Source organism: Amblyomma mixtum, chromosome 7 (genome assembly GCF_055824585.1).
Source record: "Amblyomma mixtum isolate Tamu chromosome 7, ASM5582458v1, whole genome shotgun sequence".
Classification (NCBI taxonomy): domain Eukaryota; kingdom Metazoa; phylum Arthropoda; class Arachnida; order Ixodida; family Ixodidae; genus Amblyomma; species Amblyomma mixtum.
In genome coordinates this window covers 67,335,630-67,348,991 of record NC_143018.1, presented here as the reverse complement: position 1 = coordinate 67,348,991, position 13,362 = coordinate 67,335,630, and the positions used below count along the sequence as shown (strand labels likewise).

The 13,362-nt window shown below is 45.9% G+C and overlaps 1 long non-coding RNA gene across 2 annotated transcripts in view; it reads right to left on the bottom strand.

Annotated features, from left to right (window-relative positions):
* Positions 1-10,659, bottom strand: part of LOC149336372 (uncharacterized) — a 35,424-nt gene extending 24,765 nt beyond the window's left edge. The window contains exons 1-2 of one of the 2 annotated variants that reach the window (XR_016284263.1): positions 10,500-10,659; positions 4,653-4,691 (exon numbers count right to left, since the gene is read on the bottom strand). This is a non-coding gene — a long non-coding RNA (uncharacterized LOC149336372). Of the gene's footprint in view, positions 1-1,904; positions 2,347-4,652; positions 4,692-10,499 lie in introns of those variants that run through there. The other variant, XR_016284264.1, reaches the window with a different exon arrangement.
* Between the last annotated feature and the right edge of the window lie 2,703 nt (positions 10,660-13,362).

Sequence of the window (13,362 nt, the reverse complement as noted above, 5' to 3'; positions counted from 1 at the left end):
AAGAATTTTTCACTTGATAGCAGCCGTCAGGATGTCCCGGCGAAGTTTTATATGCTCCTCGGAAGTGTCATTAGCGGTTTATTCTATTCCTGTAAACTGGAACATTTAAGGCAGCTCTAACGAGATGTATTATGTGGCGGTAGATTCAATACCTATAATTTATTCACAGATGGTTATTGCCTTAGAGGTTTTCTTATTGTGCTAATTCTGTGCTGAGCCCGCCGGGTTGGCTCAGTGGTTACGGCGCTCGCTGCTGACCCGGAAGAAGCGGGTTCGATCCCGGCCGCAGTGGCCGAATTTCGATGGCGGCGAAATTCTAGAGGCCAGTGTACTGTGTGATGTCAGTGCACGTCAAAGAACCCCAGGTGGTCGAAATTTCTGGAGCCCTTCAATAGGGCGTCCCTCATAGCTTTTGTGGCATTGCGACGGTCAAACTGAATAATCCAAAGCTAATTCAGTTAGCCGTCTACCAATGCAATAGATACATCCTGCTTGCCACCGTAGCATCGAAAATAGCGTCTAATGGAACTGGATATTAAACATATTTTCCTAAAGTTGGCTGCATGATCATATCATTATCATCATCATCGTCATCATCCTGACTGCGCTCACTGCAGCGCAAAGGCGTTTCCCATGTATCTCCAGTTAACCCCGTCCTTTGCCAGTTGCGGCCACCGTATCCCTACAAGCTGCTTAATCACATCCACCCACCCGTCTCATGGAATCCATTCCGTTGCCGTTAAGGTCCATCTTGACTTCGCATTACATGCCCTGCCCAAGCTCGATTCTTACTCTAAATTTTGGACAAGGACTTAAATAACCTGCGTTTGTTCCCTGACTCGCTCTGCCCGCTTCCTGTCTCCAATCGTTACACCCAACATTTTTCTTAGCTGGCTGCGTTGTGCTCACTTTAAGCTGAACCCTTTTCGTTATCCTGTGCGTTTGTGACCAATAGGTGAGTACTGGCAAAATGCAAGTGTAGTAAGCTTTTTCTTGAAGGTAATTAGTAAAATGTCATTGTGATCTGAGAGAACCTGCCATATGCGCTAAACGCCATTCTTATTTTTCTAGTTCTCTGCCTCATGATCTGGGTCATCAGCTACTAAGTGACGCAAGTAGGAGTTCTCCCTTACCACTTCCAAGCAACTCGCTACTAATTGTGAACTGCTGTTTCTTTGCTTGCCGTGATGGGATGGTTGAGCTTACCGAAAATTGCTAAACGCCGGCTAATTAGCCTCTTATGCATAAGCTGTTCGGGAGGGTTATGACGAAAAAAATACGTAGCTCTACCCGCAGCAACCGGCAAAGGCGAAGGAAACATCCGTGCACTGCAAGATGTCAGCGCCTATCACAGGTTGATCTGTAGTGGTGTCAAAGCCTCAGGTACGAGTCCAGAGCCCTGTGTACGGCGTCTCTCACCGCTCATAGGTTGCTTCGTAACATAAACCACTCAGCTGTGCAATTTATACCGCTTGCTCTAGTTTTAAACCTGTTTTTTTTTGTATTCTTTGAGCGCTATTAGCAAGATTGATTACCTTTTTGAATGACATCATAGTGAAGCTGCTGACAGTATCTGAAGTATGCGGAAACGATCACAACGAACCAACGGCAGCTGGCTATGTTTGGTGAAAAGCTAGAGCGGTTAATTTCCGCTTAACTGTATGATGGAATACCAAAATTAGGTTAATTCTCATATGTGCGGAATTTGTGTTCCTTTACGCTGCGATCTCAGTCCACGTTAAAGAACTCCAGGTGGAAAAATTTTCAGAGCCCTAGCTCTGCCATAGCCTGAATCGCTTTGGGATGCTAAACCCCATAAGCCATAAATGGTTCTCTATTGTCACAGGTCGCTGAGTCCTCATACCTATCATAGCGCAATGGCAAAGCGATTAAATAATGCGCACCTGCCGAGGCAAGTGCCTGCTTAAAGCACAGCCATCAATGGGGCTTGTGAAACCCAGGTTGCCCCTTCCGAGCAACGCCTTCTTCTCCAGTCAGTAGCTTAACCGCCACCGGTCATGATAGGCGGCTTGCACACAATCCTGTAAGGAGATTGTAATGGTGCCACAAGGTCACGTGAAATAGGTGGCCCATCTACCACCTATCTGTCCCTTCTAAGTTGCTTATCGGGAGATTTTTGTTGATTGGTCGCTGACATTCATCTGCGCTGACGTCATCGCGGTTTTTTCTGCGGCGGGAGGCCCTTAACGCTATGGCAATTGATTCGGCAGGGATTCGTAGATATCATTACGATTAGGAAACTTCGCAACATATGCTGGTTATATGTACACTAGTTTCATGCAGCGTGTCATCTAAAGAACCTACGTAGGACATCTAGGAGCTATGAATTGAGGAGAACAGGTAAAAATAGTAGTGTTGCGTGACGCCGGTGCCCTCTGTTTTAACCGATGTGAAAACTTTTAAGTAGGTGAAAGATCATGATATGATAACTCTCATGATGATAAGATCATGGTGATAACTGAAAGGCATCATCTTACATCTTTATTAATCTTACACAGCGGTTGCACACTCTGTACCTGTTTCAGGCAGAGCACTGCCAGCAGGAGTGTCGCTAGACGGCGGTACAGAAGGCGCCGCTGGAAAAAGGCTAAGCGAAGAAGTTCGATCAAAACGGTTTGAAAGCCCTAGACAGTCTTTCGCGCAGCGCTTACCACTGCTAATTATATTTTATGCACAAAGGTCATCGCCACCCGTTTCACTTTGGTTTTATGCCCTTGTCGTTCTCACTTTTCTCTCGTTGCAGTTCCACGCACCCGTTCGCAGAGAAGCCGGAAGGGACAAGCCACCACACGTGGTCAATGAAACTTTCCTGTAATCTTGTGGGGAAATCTTCAGGAGAGCAGACTGTAGGCCCAGAGCGCCGATTGCGCCTTCAACGATTTTCAAGTGCAATGAATAATATTGTAATAGACCTCCGTCCAGTCTCATTTATGTCAGCTTCTCTTGCGCGTTTGTGAAGACAGTGATTTAAGCACTACTACAAAGTGTGACAAAGAGGTCAAACTCAAGTAAAACCGATATTTATCCCAGATTCGCTTCAGGTGTGACAAAAACTCAAGTAAGCGGCGAGAAAGTGGAAAGTTCCTTCGACGTCTCGAACGCCGTTCGAATTGCCGAACCTGTGCCTCCGTTTCCCACGAGAACGAAATTGGGAAATCGACGTGAAAAATCTCGCCAGACCGTCCATGAAATGGATTTTGGAGTCTATGGGATGCAACTAACCTCCAAATAAGCTTACTTAGGAGAGAGTAGCTGCTGTGTGAACGAACATGCCAAGGTGAATGAGCTATCGTTAACGACAGAGGAAGGCTGTAATTTTTCTAATTATTGCGCGGCCTGCAAAATATACCGTCTACGTCTAATTTTTGTTAAAAGTATATGCAATAGCTTCAAAGCAAAACTAAAAAGTCGCTGATGGAGTAATTGCGCAGGAACCTATGAGGGATGCTTAAAAGAAAAAAAAGCTCCAGTTGTGCTTCACAAGGGTGAGGGGACGTTCCTGGATAAGACGTTGTAGCTCCATTTTTCTCTGCAAATACTACCTGCTTTCTTGTCGCGCATTCCCATGATATCATACTCACGAGCACTGCTTCCACACTGAAACATACGACTACACTCAGTCTACTCTTAGGGTAGTCGTGAATCTCAAAAGCTCAGACTTTGTGACCAGTTGAGTGCAGGTGTCGTAGTAGCCATGAACTTGCAACAGCATTTATACTTATCAGCTTCAGAAGCTACAGCGTCAAGGCATATTGTACGGTCACATCAAACACAAAACACACTTCTACAGGCGCACGGATAAAACATCTAGAATACGCCTTCCCTCTACCAGCACTCACATTTCAGGCTTGTTATTAATTGCAAGAAGGACGGCATGATCTAGCATAAAATATTGCATTTTAAGTAGATTTCGCAAGCTGTGATCGTTCATGCACGTACCTGTGCGGGTCTGTCCTGCGCTGGCCGCGGGCTTCGATGCTGTATAAAAAAAAGTATGTTATAAAATGAGAGCAATGTAAAATATTGCATTTTACGCAGAGATTTCGGAAGATATAATAGTTCATGCATGTACCGCCAGGGGCCCGCGAAGTGCATGTCGACCGGGATGCGGCAGAATCAAAGACAGCAGGTTATATAATGAGACTGAGGTGCAAAGAACCCCACTGTAGTAGTACCACTGGATATTAGTGACACGCGTATTATATAAACTGGTCTTGAATAAAGATTTGTTGCATACTTACAAAACACCATTTTGGAATAGACATGTACGTTATCAGCAAAGCCCACTATGAGCATTATTAGATGTCAGTGCGCTCTTACTGTAGTGTGGAATTTCATAAGCCCAGACTAATCAGCAGCTCAGTGCAGACGTCATAGCACCCACGAACTTGTAAAAGCATTTCTACTCATCGGCTTTAGAAGCTACAGCATCAAGTCCTATTGTACGGTCGCGTCCACACACATTAGGTGTTACTTGTGTAGGAGCATGGATTAAATGATTAGAATACGGCTGCTCTCCACCAGAGCCCAGATTTCGGGCTCGTTTATATTTGAGTTGAGCATGGCATGATCTAGCACACACTATTGCACTTTGCGCAGATTTCGCAAGCTGTGATCGTTCATGCACTTACCGGCAGGCGTCTGGGCCAGGCCGGCCGCGGTCTTGGAAGCTGAATAAAAGAAACTAGGTTATGTAATCACACTGACGTGCAAGGAACCCCAGTGTGTCGGTGCCACTGGATATTAATGACAAGAGTACTATAAACTAGTCCTGAGTTGAGAATTGTTGCATACTTATACACGACCAAAATTTTGGAAAACACGTGAAGTATATTACCGGGAACTCTCGCTGGAACATGATTTGATGATATGCAGATTAAGAACACTAAATCTGGGAATAAAACTTCGCTGGTTCGACCAGTGCCACGAGCAAGAGGCAATCTGAACCATCCGCTATTTAAAGCATACGAAGTCAAACACGGTCGCATAGTTTACTAATTACCATCCTTATGCAACATACGCACTCAGCTGATATCAGCTGTCAAGGCAATGTAAAGAGGCGGTCGTTGAAATACGTAGAAGGAAAACAACCACATGACACCGGTGGTATTCGAACCCACGATTTTCGATTTTCGCGTCTTGCGCTCTACCAACTAAGATAAGGCGACGGCTGCCCGAAGAAGTCCTGCTTTCGGGAGTATTTTCGAAGCGAAAAGCTTCACTACGAGGGTTGGACCGAGCTTCGCGAATATCGGGCAGGCTGCAAAAGCCATATTCTGCGCATGCACGAAACCGAGTGAAGTCACGCGCAGGGCTTGTGGCCACCGACTCCGTAGTAAAAAAAAGGATAAAAATAAGCACGGTACCGAAAAAAAAAGAAATGAAAGAAATAAAATATCCCAAATAAAAAATAAATAAAAGAAACAGAGCACCAGGAAACTCTCATATCTAGGCGGACACCCGAACCGCGTCGTAAGGGAAGGAAAATGAAAAGAAAATTGGTTTTAAGGGAAGGAAACGACGCCAGTCTCACTCATATCTCGGTGGACACCCGAACCACGCCGTAAGGGCCTTAAGGAAAATGAAATCAAATGAAAATTGGTTTTAAGGAAAGGGGATGCCTGTCTCTCATATCTTGGTGCACACCCAAAAGGAATGGACACCACAGTACATGTCTCTAAGCAACCTTCTAAGACAGCACCGTAGTTACTACACGCGACTCCTCCTCCGCCTCCGTACAGGCAGTGTGTGGACGGCCGAACGCCACCACCGTTATCTTGGTGCTCCCAGCGCATTGTGTGCGAACTGCGAGAGCTATGACGTCAATCCCAGCGTAACTGAACCTTACAACCAGGCTTAACCAGAGCTAAGCCACTTCCAGAATTTTGTGTTTTGTAACCGAACCTTGATCGTGTTAACCAGCACCACCAGCGCCAAGCTTTGGTTATACTATATATAAATAGTCCCAAAAGCAGGAGATTAGACACTTCAGGTAATACCGAGCCCCGCCGCGGTCGCGCAGTGGTTACAGCGCTCGGCTGCTGATCCGAAAGACGCGGGTTCGATCCTGGCCGCGACGGATGAATTTCGATGGAGGCGATATTCTAGAGGCCCGCATCCTGTGCGATGACAGTGCACGTAAAAGAACCCTAGGCGGTCGAAATTTACGGAGCCCTTCCACTACGGCGTCACAGAAAGCCTCAAACACTTTGGGACGTTAAACCCCAATCAACCAACCGATCAACCGATCAGGTAATACCAAAGTGCTTGCAGAGGTATGTGAGGAGGAAAATTGTGGGGCAAGTATTCCCACTAAAACTTATGAGAAAAGCTTTGCGAAAAAAAATAAACAATAGTTTTAACGACTGCACAGGGCAGAACAATGGATGTCAGTAATAAAGTGCAGGTCTTGTGCAATCCTACGATGCAGGTGTTGTAGTCGAGAATCATGCGAGATTTTTCTCCTAGCCGAAAACTGAGCTGTAACCTTTTGACAACGATCTCTCTTAGGTTAGGATACCACAAGAAAGCATCTACGGCAGTGAAGCATCTGCACTGTAGTAACCTGCAAAATGAACTTCGCGGCAATCGAACAAATAGGGTGCACGCAAGTGCGTATCATACTGAAATAAACAAAAAACAACACAATCGCCAAGGGACATAGCCGTACTAAGTGAACAGCATGGTTATGAATGGAAAGGCCACGCAGCGGGGGTTATAAATGGTTACGATAGCATGTCAGCATACTGCCGTGGATAGGATACGGTCTAAAAGAACATGCCTGTACAGTGCACGTTTTATTTAAACGGTTAAATTATGGTGTTAAAGTAATACAATAAAACCCCATACCAAGTTTCACGAAGGCGATTTGAAAATAGCGGCTGGAACGTGCATAAATTTACCAAGCACATGACTAAGCTCTTTTATGCACTATTCTTCGGAAAGAATTTTGAAGTGCGCTCTCTTTTTCACCGTAATAAAAAACGTGGTGTATTAAATATATGCTGTGACAACTACAATATTCCATAGGGAGTAAAATATTTTGCATTAATGCGCCGATGAAATACCGTGAGAGCGCCCTACAAAGGCCTCATACTACACAACTGGCAGGCACATGATTGTTCATTACCACGATGGAAAATCTCCACACTATAACAAATGCTGCAGGCTTGTTTATTGAAGGCTGAGGCAAAAATGCTGTTTAATAATGAAGGAAAGGCATAAGGACGGCTGCCTAGAATTCAGAATTGTGCAACTGGCATACGGCATTTAAGGTGGAGCTTCAACACTGGCTAACAAAGCAAACCTGAAAGAGCCGTGAGGTGCGGTTACATCGGTACTAGTTGCATGGAATCAGGGATTTATTGATTTTAATATAACACATGGAGGGTAGGCTTGAATGACTGATGCATCAAATCTACTGTGGCGACTTCCACTATCGCAGAATAGGAGCTAGAGCGCAGTCGAAAATACCTGCGATTTTCGGGAACACTGCCTTGAGCGTGTAGTCTGGGCAGAGTTTCTCTCCAAAGATGACATGTTACGAAATATGGATGTCTTGAACATTATCCAGTGAGATTGCTCAACTCTCAATCAAACTTAAATAAACAGGCCACTTCTATCGCTAATTGAGCAGGGTTTTCAGCCAGTCTAAACGAGTCGGAAAGATGGAATCGAACGTTGCCCATGCCCACCAATTTTAAAACATCGGCAGCTAGTAGCTTTTTTTTTTAATGAAATCTACACGCAATTCAATATGCTATGGTGAAGGCGTAAGCAGATGGACTGAAATTTTATCTTGATATCAGTCTCGTTTATTACACCAGCGCACTGGAAAAAAATACTCCTATATGTGAACAATAAAGTGTGGACGTACGCAGGTCGTGCAAGGCTTGCTTCAAAATCACTGCTTACATTGGCTTCGGCTCCGGATGGGAGAGCGCTACCAGCCGCCGAGTAACTATGCTTTGGATGTTTCACTGTGGTTAACGGAAGCCTCGGAAATCAAAGAAAGAGTGAGGAATTGACACAGATGCATTAAACACGCTGGAGAGTACCTTGAAAAAAATAGTTAGCTCTTATGAAGAAATTCCCGCGTTTTCATAAATAGAAAATAGGGACCCATTGTGGCAGCATCTCCTCTGAGCTCCTGTCTCTGTTGAATATTCTCTAGTTAGCGTAACCTGAAGTAATCTGTGCCCAGTATAAACTGGACCCTACCGAATGATAAAATGATGAGAATTCAGGATTAACGGGCCAAAGGGACCGCGTCGCAGTGTGTCTAGCCTAAAATAAGGATGTGTGTACAAGGGATGGGAGCGAAGGGCAAAGACCGGAAGAAAGCTCGTACGCTTTGGAAAAACATTGGATATCCTTGGGCACTGGTGATTGGTACAGTACCATAAATACTTTCCGTATACAAGAGAGATGCTCATGTTACTTCGTCAGAGCTGCCGCGTATAAACATCGTGTACACAGGGTTTATGATATCCACTGGCGATGTTATGTATTGTCATATGTGCCCCTTCTCGACTCGACTCAAAAGGAAGAATATTTATACAGCTCTTGAACGAAAGCTTAGAAAAGAATATTGCAAGAAAGCTCCCTCCAGGAGGCATCGATAAAGCTTGAGACATCTAAGGCAGCGTAAGTTTTGTTTATCATTTAGGCGCTATCAGAGCGGAGATTTGGAGCGGTTCTTTCTATCCATCACTGCGTGAGACTGCATCGGAGTGTAGTAAAAGTCCCAATTTCTCGTAGAAACGCTGCTTTAGGCTTCGTGGAGCAAAAAACATGGCCCATATCCTAGATTGGAGTACCTTAGTAGTATACTGTTTCAATCACTGATATCATCATGCAGGATAGCAAAAATTAGGTTACGTTTCGTATCTTAAAGATACATTTCATTTCGACCCCACGTTGTCAGAGGGAAAGTAAATGCATGTGGGGAGAAAGCGAATAATTACAGACACGGCCAGGATGGTCCCGGAACCACCTTTAGACGCCCTCAGCCGCCGAATAAAGTTTCCCAGAGTCCCACTTCCCACAGTGTGCCAATTCGGCGCCCGACAGACTCCCAGTTTCTTTCCCGGGATCAGATTAGCGTGGCTACAGCTCACCAGGTGTGTCAAACTCATTGTGGTGCTCATGCCAATCGTCGCCATCGGAGCTGGTCGGCCAGTGGTGCATGTGCGAGCTGTGCATGATATCGATCGCCTCTACGTCTTTAAGAGGACAACACTCAGCACAAGATGCTGATGTAAATGACCAGGTGTGTCAAACTCATTGTGGTGCTCATGCCAATCGTCGCCATCGGAGCTGGTCGGCCAGTGGTGCATGTGCGAGCTGTGCATGATATCGATCGCCTCTACGTCTTTAAGAGGACAACACTCAGCACAAGATGCTGATGTAAATGCCAGGGCCCCAGCGTGGAATGATAGCGCGACGGAAAGGCTCAAATCCTAGAAGCTGAGGTTCTTATTCGGACAACGCCGGACACAAGACCCTAGGCTTGCAGTAAAGAACGAGTTACAACGCAGGTTTTCATTGAAGTCAGCTTGCATTTAAGAATTTTGGAGACTGTCCTCTCCAAAACAGCTATATAATTGCATAGACTGGAGGTGGCTATATGACCGACAGAAGTGTTTGGTTTGTGGGCGTTTAACGTCCCAATGCGACTCAGACTATGAGGGACGCCGTAGTGAAGGGCTTTGGAAATTACGGATATCTGGGGTTCTTTAAAGTGCACTGACATCGCACAGTACACAGGCCTCTAGACTTTCGCCTTCATTGAAATTCGACCGCCGCGGCCGGGATCGAACCCGTGTCTTTCGAGTCACCAGCCGCGTGCAACAAAGACTGAACCACCACGGCGGCCCGAGAGAAGTAAGTCAAGACACAATACGCCATTGGCGCTAGAAAAGACTACAAAAATACAAAAAGGCCACACAGAAGCAGCATGCTTTGTATTTGTCATGGGCAAGGACTTTAAGAACTACCTTTGCGGATTGGCAATTGGTACAGTTAAAAAATTACTGAACGGAACATCGGCCCTGATTTGACCTGGTGTATTCGCGCTTGTAAAGGAAAAGCCGCTAACGTAAAGCAAGCCGCATACGTAGTGTAAGGTCACGGTACTCAATTTTAAGTGCTCTTCTCAATATCCTGCAGCTAACGGCTGCAGCAGTTTGTTCTAGAAACATTTCTATTCCCGGCAAGTTAAATTATGTGCACGACTTCGGCGTGGAATGTTGAATCGCGGATAGATATTATAGAATGTCTTCGTGCTCACACTCCTGACGCGTTACCCAGGAAATTTCTTTTTCCGATCTCGTACTGATAAAGATGGGACACCAAAGCGTAGTCCGTACTACGTCCGCGACAGCACAATCCAACTGGTTAATTTTGCAAAGGTGAAGCATGTGCACGTTTCTGCTCGCACCTGCGGCTTTAGAAAGAATGTGTAGAATGCAACGTACTTGTGTCTTTGTCACTCATGTTGAATGATGTTCAAGTCAGGATACAGGCTAAAGTCTGTGGTTGTCCAAGCAGGGTAAGGCTAAGCCAGGGTACAGTCCAGTCAGAGGCCGTTACACGGTTGGAGATGTGCGGCGGCCCAGGCATGCTGGAAGGAAAGAAATGAAGTCAACATAATTAGCACTCAGGTCACTCACCATGTCCTTAGATCTTCGTTGCGATCAGTTGAGACAAGTCTGCTTTTTGCCCTATCACGAGATACAACCAGTGCCCGCAAGCAAGCCAGAGGCTGCGACGGCTGTGCAGCTTGCGCCCAGCCGTTTGCGCAAGTGCTGCGTGATTGACGTCGGCCTGAGTATCGGTAACGTACCACCTTCCGCGCCCATCACGTCCCATCTTCCTTTGGAGGGAATGCAACTGATGCCTTGGACATTTTCCTCATATTTTCCTTTGCCCTAGCGGTACTTTTCACAATTTAAGCTTGGCCACATCGCCAGTCGGAAGATATCGGCCTGTATTGCACCTGTAATAGGAAGGAACGCGCTGACCGCAGGTAAAGCATGGCGTTTGAAACAGTCGAGATGGTGAGCTGACTCTACTTAGGGCGCGTGCACTCAGCACTTTCGTAACCTCAACACTTTTTTCCATAGTGATGTGAGCGGAAATATTCAAGTAACCTCTACGTCGAATGCTGTGCTTGTATAAACGGCGCCAAAGAGTATCGAAATTCCCGTTTTTACTGCTCAAGGAAACGGCTTTCTCTTAAATAGAAACAACCCCAAGACTGATGCAAATTTCTCTGGTAGGAGAGAATGAAGGGTTCTCGTTCAAGAAAGCAGCCTGAACGCTCTTACACTCCGGCCGTTCTTGACTTTGCTGACTGGCGCGTCAACTGTACTGGTACACTAATATAAAATCTTGAAGAAAATCAACTTCTCACACGTGTTAAATACGGCTTTATGGAAAAATTCCAGGCAACGTCTAGAAACGTCACAGTAGCCCACTTACATTGCAGTTTTTCCGGATATTAACGTTCCCGCTACAGTGTAAGATGGTACACTGCTAAAGGCATTGCGCAAAACCAAGTGCTCAGTAACTGCCTGTTAAAACTTGTAAATGAAAACGTTACTAAGTACACGTGGTCAATCTCTTTGAGATTTGACAGGTTTGTTCTTTTTATAGTATCGGAATGGAATAAGTTGAGTGTTGCAATATTTAAATAAACTAAATGCCAAATCGCCCTCTATGCATTTTTTAACGTATTGTAATGGAAAGTTGCAGCGGTGGCTTGAGGTAGAGGCAAGAGGACCGGGTTTTGAATCCCGGTGCCATGCAATTCTCCACCGGGTTTAACGAAAACTCCGCGTATCGTAAGAATTACATAAACAAGCCTGGGGCGCAGGCTGATCTCGGTGACCAGAACCCGCACAGTACCCTCACGCATCCTTACGACAACGCACCAGGATTTGCCCACCCTGGTGTAGTACTTAGCTACAACCTCCTGTATGAACAAACCAAATTAACCCTTGGCCCTGAGTCCCCAGCGGCTGAGGAGCAACTCATAAAGGCGCGGAAGAAAACTGTGACATAGCGCTAGTTCCTTATCCACTGGGGCTTGCAAAACAGTGCCGTTAAAGTAATTAGCGGGTATAAAATGGAATGTCGTAGGGCTTAGTGAAGTTGGGACTATAGGCGACATGCACAAACTTTTAGAGGGCGGGGCCCGGGAGGAGCGCGAAAAACACAATCCGCCATTCTGCACACAGAATGGTGCGAAAGCCAAGGGGACCTCAGGATGGCTGTATTGCCTCGATCACCAGGAAAGAAAGAGTAATAAAATGTTTTACAGTAAGTTGTTCCGAGGGTGGGTTTAGAACCCAAGACGGTTCAAGCAGATTAGCCTCGCTCGGCTGTCCACTGCACTAGAGTAGCACGCCATGGCCGTCAACAACACCCCACTTGCTAACCGAAAATATATCGCAGCCGCCGCGGTGGCTGAGTGCATGGTTGCGGCGCTCGACTGCTGGCTGCTGTGGTTTGATCCCGGCCGCGGCGGTCGAATTTTGATGCAGGCGTGACGGGCTCTGGAAATTTCGACTACCTGAGGTTTTTACCTGTACTGACCTCGCGCACATGCCTCTAGAAATTTAATGAATTGGTAAATTGATATTTGAGGAATGGAAATGGCGGAGTATCTGTCTCACATATCGGTGGGCACCTGAACTGCGCACTAAGAGGAGGGAGCGAAGTGGGAGTGAAAGAAGAGAAAGAGGTGCCGTAGTGGAGGTATCCGGAATAATTTCGACCACCTGGGGATTTTTAATGTGCACTGACATCGCACAGCACACGAGCGCCTCTTCCGTTCGAAAAAAATTGGTTTTTGGGAAGGTTGGGAAAGTTTCATCAATATACACAGCGCTATGAAGATACTGACTTGCACATACTGACGTGCTCCCTTTACAACGATCTCCGTAAGGTTAGGATACCGCAAGAAAGCAGCTACCCGCTGACGTAAACCAAGCGGCACACGTAGTGCAAGCCTACGGTACTCAATTTAAAATGCACTTCTCTTTTTATGTGGAGCAGCTAACGGCTCGGCCATTTTGTTCTTGAGAGACTTCTCCCCTATGTAAAATTATGCGCGCGACTACGGTGCGGAATATTGATTTGTGGATATTTGTGGACCTAAGCTGCGAACCTTTCGTTTTTTCTGTTTCGCATTGCCACATAGAGAGATGGGATAGCAAAGTTTAGTCCATATTATGTCCGCGGAAGCAGAAACCACCCCGTTCACACTTTTCGCTCTTGTATATTTTGCGCCTGTGAAGCATGCGAACGTTACTGCTCGCAGCAACGGTATTAGAA